Genomic DNA, 6,079 nt, shown 5'->3' on the forward strand with positions numbered 1-6,079 from the left:
AAGGGTAAAGTGATAAAACTGGCAAGTGGATCAAGGAATAAAAGCCAAGAGAATTCTGAGACCAGAGGGCAAGAAACATCTAGTCAGGATTCAAGGACAGAACTGAAGTTCAAATAGAAAAAGGATGTTGCCTCAAGGATCAGGAACTGAGCTGGCTATCAGAGCCCCTAGTATGTGGTGATCAAACAAGGGGCAGTTAGAGATTAAAGACTGGATTAAAGAAGAGAAACCAAGACCTAGAAAGATTCTAGGTGTTCACAATAATTAAATGAAAACAAGACAGACCATGTGGCTTTAAATTTCCTAGCATAGTATGTTCCAGGATTCCCAGTACAGAAAGAATCTCTGGAAATTAAGGCGAGAAGATAATGCGACTCTTAAGTTCCTGTACTATGTAGAATGTTTCCCAGAGAAATAATATCTGAGAAATCAGGCAGAGTTATCTGGCCAGGGGGTACATCAAGTTCTTCAGTTCCCTCAAAACAACTTAACCACATAAAATTTGTCTTAAAAGGAAGCATCCAAGCAGCTAAAACAAACTTTGAACAGAGATTCAGTTTAACAAACAGATCCTGTACTGTGGCTTTAGGAATTAGGTCATTGACTACCTAAAAACCCCAGCTTGCCCACTTGGAGTTAACCTCTAGAAACATTAGTGATCTGTGAAGTTTTCACCATTAAAACAATGCTTTATCATGCAAATCATACTTGTTCTTCTCTTTGCTCTCCAGTTATGAATTTTCTACCTTTTTGCATTTGATTATTTCCAATGGTTTTTTTTTTTTTTTTTTTTTTTTTTTTTTTTTTTACATACTCTTCGGCAATGCAAATCTGTGCCCCCTACTCCCTTAAGTCCTTCTTGGTAAATAATGTTAACCTTCCAATAGGAAGAAGCAGAGTACATTATCAGTTAAGCACCAGTTATCCAGACTTCTTACAAAGAAAGCTATGGAGCTACCTTATACATTTGAAATTCCTTAAAGACCCTGGCTTTCTATTAAAATGTACTTTTATATATCCTATCTGTGAAGAATTCACTGAAGCATGAATCACCTTATAATGAGAAGCTAAAAATGTATCAAAATGCACATAAGTATAGGTAATCTATATCAAACATGCTACGTCTTCCAAATCTAGAGCATACACTGGTATAAACTGTATTACAACCCAGCTAAGTTTGAAATCTTGTTTCAAAACATTGCTCAGTATTAAGTCTCAGTAGACAAATAATAGGACCACATGAGAAATTGTTTGACAGGTGGCTGAGAAAACCTTAACTTCCAAAGGCTCAAAGTGGTCCTCCAGAGACTGTTACACTCCCTTAAGTATTTACTTTAGGGAAGGACACTATTAAGGGACACTTTTGAATATAAAGACAGGTGAACTCACAAAGTATAGGCGGATACATGCTTGATTTTATCTTCTAATCTATAAATAATGCATTAGAATAAAAATGTAATGAATTCATACACCTTTCAAAAAGAAAAACTGATGAAGAAGCAGCAATAAAGTTATAAATGATAATGATCACATGAAATAATTTAGATGAAGCTTGTCTGTGTCTGAAAGAGACAGGGACTCAGCAAGTGGTCAAAAGGAAGCACAACGTGCTTTTAACTTTGTATGAAAAATAATGTTCAGTTCTATATTGCCAAACATCATTCTCTTTTTGCTATATAAATCTTCTAGTTCTAATTATTGACCAAATGCTTTACTGAAACTCCTCTTCTGGCCTTTGTTTTGGGATCTGTCACTTTTGTTGCTACCTCCTGGTTGCTGTCCTCTTGGGCCTCTATTGCCTTCCCGCTGTCCTCTGAATCGTCTGTTTCCGTCCCGCTGTTCCCTGAAGCCTCGACTGCCTTCCCTCTAACCCCTGAAGCCTCCATATCCTTCCCGTGGTCCTTCTAGCTCTAGTTGCTCTGTGGCCACAGAAAGCTGCCAGCGTGGTGAATCATGCCATTTTTCCTGTATTTCTGTTGCTGATGTGGTGGATACATCAAAGCAAACACCCAGCTTTCCTTTGAGAAAAACCATTCCCTTCACTTTGGAATCAATCTCCTCGACCAGCTGCTCTTTTAAGTTCTTTCCAAGCATAACTAATATTTGGCATTTCAATTGAGCACCGCAAGATCATGGTCACAAAACCCACATTTGAGTTGATCAAGGAGCGCTGGTCTACGGACATGGCACCTGAAATATGGGCCAGTGTTGCTGCCAGAGCTTCCACAGCTCCCTTCTCCTCTATCAGCTTCTCAGCTGATTGCTTAAAGTGACTAATGGCAGTGGGAGGCATGGAATCCGAAAGCCTGATGGCATCTTTGCTGGAAACTTTTATTTCTGTTGCAGAAGGAACACCTATTCTTTTGAACTTAATTCCCACTTTTTGCTCCACTTATACTAATTGATATTCTTCCTTGTGCTGATAAAAGCAGATGCACACCCCCGTCCTTCCAGCTCTGCCCGTCCACCCAGATCGATGAATGTAGGACTCAACATCCTTTGGTGGAGAGCTTTGTATAACCAAATGAACCTCAGGGATGTCTAACCCACGTGCAACGACATCAGTTGCTACCAAAACTCCAAAACTACCATTTCTAAAACCTTTCAGGGTGATTTCCCTTTGCTTCTGTGGAATGTCTCCATGCAATGACTGGGCATCCTGCTTTATAGCCGAATTCTGGGACAGCTCCTGGGCTTCTTTCTTGGTTTCACGAAAGATGATAGTGCGTCCTTGATGACCACTATATACTCGGATGACCCAATAATTGCTGCCCTCTGAGTCCAGTGGCACTTAATAGCCAGATGCTCTATAGTTTTTGCCATTTTCTGAGTCTTTTTACCGATCAGGTCCACCTGTTCATATGTAGATTTCATGTATTTCTTGGCAACATTAAATACCCAATGAAGGCAAGTTTCAGAAAAAAAGCAATGTTTGGGGATTGTCTTCAGAATCTTTCTTGTATGCCACACTTAAAATCTCTTCCACTTGATCAGCAAATCCCATATCCAACATCTGGTCAACTTCATCCAGGACAACATGCTTAAGTTTGGTGAGATCTAGTTTGACATTCTGTATGCGGTCTTTGATAGGACCTGGTGTCCCAACCAGGATACCAATCCCATTCCCCATGCATTCGAATTGACCTCCATAGGGAGTTCCACCATAAAAACAAGCCACTGACAGCCTTTTTGTGATGTCACTGAAGTCTTTGCTTACTTGATTTGCCAACTCTCTTGTAGGTGCAAGAACCAGTACCTGAGGGGGACGGCCTCTCTTCCTGTCTTGCAGTTCCCCATGAAGTTTCTCAATCAAAGGGATGGCAAAGGACAATGTTTTCCCAGTTCCTCTCCATGCCTGTGCAATTAAGTCCTTCCTGCTGTAAACATGATGGAATGTCTTTGCCTGTATAGAAAATAGGAAGGTCAGTCCTCAGCCTTTGAGAAGCTTAATAGTTTCTTCAGATATGGGACAATTAGAGAAAGTGCCTTCTTTTTGTTTCACAGGTATTTCCTGCTCGGTCTCACTGTTACTTTCTTCATTGGCAGCTTTATTGGGGTCACAGTCAGGTTCAGAATGAGGAAATCCATTCTTCAGTTTGGGGCTTTTCTCTCCAGTTTCTCCATTTATTTCCTTTTCTTTCTTCATCTTCTTGGGCTTAGGAGCATCTGTTTCTTCCTCAGAAGGCTCCTCATTTTTTATCACTTTTTTGGTTTTAGAAGAAACCGCTTTCTTTTCAATAGGCTCCTTTTTCTTTCTCAAACTTTTGGTTTTAGGAGAAATGTCATCTTGAGATGGCTCCTCTTTCTTTTTTGCCTTTTTGGATTTAGGATAATTCATGTCAATTTCAGAAGGCTCTGTTTTCTTTTTAACTTGTTTAGCTTTGGGGGAAACAGTTTCTTCCTCTTCCGCTGTCTCTTCAGTCTTACTAGATTTTGACTTCTCTTTTTTCTTTCTTTTCAGTTTGCTTTCATAATGTCTCCACTTTTTTCATTGTGGTGTCTGATTCCAAACCAGCATTACTATGGAGTCTTCCCAGCATCTTCAGTGCAGGCTGCCCAGGCCGACCGGTCTTCTCCACTTTGATGTTTAAGAAGCACCGATCTAGGGAATTTGAACAGTTATCTTTAGGTTGTGGCTACTATGGAGTGAATCTGATGAACACTTGCCTGGTAGGGAGAGTTAAATTCATTTTTTGTCTTTGATGCTTCCAATTAGAAATGTAAATATATCTTCATTATGGAAAAATTGGAAAGTGCAGAAGAGTATAAAGAAACAGCAGAATCGTTATTGACAATAATCTCACCACCTAGAGATACCACTGCTAACATTCTGAAACATTTCCTCCTATTTTTATTGCTTCCTTACTTTTACCATAGATAAAGCCAAAATTCTTAATATGCTTAAACTTTATATACTGATACAGTTTTATTAGTTAATTTGTATTACCTCACAGTTTTGTGTGGTTAAAACCCAGGAAAATATGTGTATTTATGAATTTTATAATTTTGCAATATTATTCCTTTGTAACAACTAAGATTATAGAATCAACTAACACCTTAATTTTAGGCCAGATGATCATGGCTGTAGTTTCAGTCTGATAAAAGCATATTTACTCTTCAGTATGCTTAATTTATAGCTTAATTTTCTTAGAAGTAGTGTATCTTGTCTTTACTCTGTTATCAGATTTTATATTTTTTAGTTTCTAAGAAAAGTTCAAACTTTAAAATTTCTTTTTTTTTTGTAGTCTGTATTAAACAAAAAGAATACTTTCTACCTATGCAACCATGTTGACATTACTATTACATATCACAGGGAAAGTGATACAAATTGGGGTATTGTAAGACTGGTTACTGCTAAACTTGACCCCAAAGGTAATTATAGTTTCTTTTTAATTAGCTCCAATGATTTAAAAATTAATTCAAAATATAGCAATTCTGAACTAGAATCTTCACTTTTGGTATATCTGTGTGATATAACTTTAGGCATACATTTTGAAAAATCAAACGGGCAATTTTACTCCTTCTACCTATAGTAAGTATCCGGATACCATGCAATGTGAGGAAGAACTGATAGGTCTGGAAGAGAATAGACTTATTGAGGGTATCCTAACTCTCTTCATTTAGCTGCTGTCATATGACACAGGGGTTAGATTTAGATTTGTGTTTCTTCAGAGGACAGATCTAATATCAGTGGAATCTATTAGGAAGGTATCAGCTGAGTCTGCTAATGATTAGAGCCTTCTAGCAGTTGACAAGCAACCTCAAGAATTAGTGAGTACTTTATCCCTGGACGTACGTAGGAAGAGCCTGGATGAGCCAACTCTTAGAGATAACACAATTAGGCATTCAGCATAGTACCTATTAAGCAAGGAATTGTAAAGGGCAATTCTGCATTGGGTATGAGATCGAGATCAGACAGGTGGCCTTTAACATTCCAATTCTAGGATTCTTTAAACTGTAAGATAAGATTATTACTTACTCCTTTTTTTTTTTTTTTTTTTAACAGAGCCTCCCTATTTTGCCCAGACTGGAGTGTAGTGGCATGATCTTGGCTCACTGCAACCTCCGCCTCCCAGGTTCAAGTGATTCTCCTGCCTCAGCCTCCCGAGTAGCTGGGACTTTAGGCGCATGCCACCATGCCCAGCTACTTTTTGTATTTTTAGTAGAGACGGGGTTTTACCACATTGGCCAGGCTGGTCTCGATCTCCTGATCTCAAATAATCTGCCTGCCTTGGCACCCAAAGTGCTGGGATTACAGGTGTGAGCCACCACGCCTGGCCCTATTCTTCAATTAAGAAAGGTAAAGAGGGGACTATATCACACAATGTATAAAATCATGATCCACTGTAGGCAAGCTTTTACAAAACCTGAAATATTAGAATGGAGAAAATTATCCCTTGAAACTTAAGTGAAGTGGATTAATATATTAAATGAGGCAGGTATGTTTTCTTTTCTTTTTTTATTTTTTTTTGAGACAGAGTCTTGCACTGTTGCCCAGGCTGGAGTGCAGTGGTGTGATCTTGGCTCACTGCAACCTCCGCCTCCCAGGTTCAAGTGATTCTCCTGCCTCAGCCTCCCG

At 38.9% G+C, this 6,079-nt stretch overlaps 1 pseudogene across 1 annotated transcript; it reads right to left on the minus strand.

The window, feature by feature from the left end:
- Positions 1-804: 804 nt before the first annotated feature.
- On the minus strand, positions 805-5,544 carry LOC105549766 (annotated as a pseudogene). Its single transcript, XR_001007603.1, has 2 exons — positions 5,529-5,544; positions 805-4,078 (listed from the first exon to the last, which is right to left on the minus strand). The product of XR_001007603.1 is annotated as a nucleolar RNA helicase 2-like (transcript).
- Positions 5,545-6,079: the final 535 nt, after the last annotated feature.

The sequence above is a fragment of the Mandrillus leucophaeus genome, unplaced genomic scaffold, assembly GCF_000951045.1.
Source record: "Mandrillus leucophaeus isolate KB7577 unplaced genomic scaffold, Mleu.le_1.0 Scaffold456, whole genome shotgun sequence".
NCBI lineage: Eukaryota > Metazoa > Chordata > Mammalia > Primates > Cercopithecidae > Mandrillus > Mandrillus leucophaeus.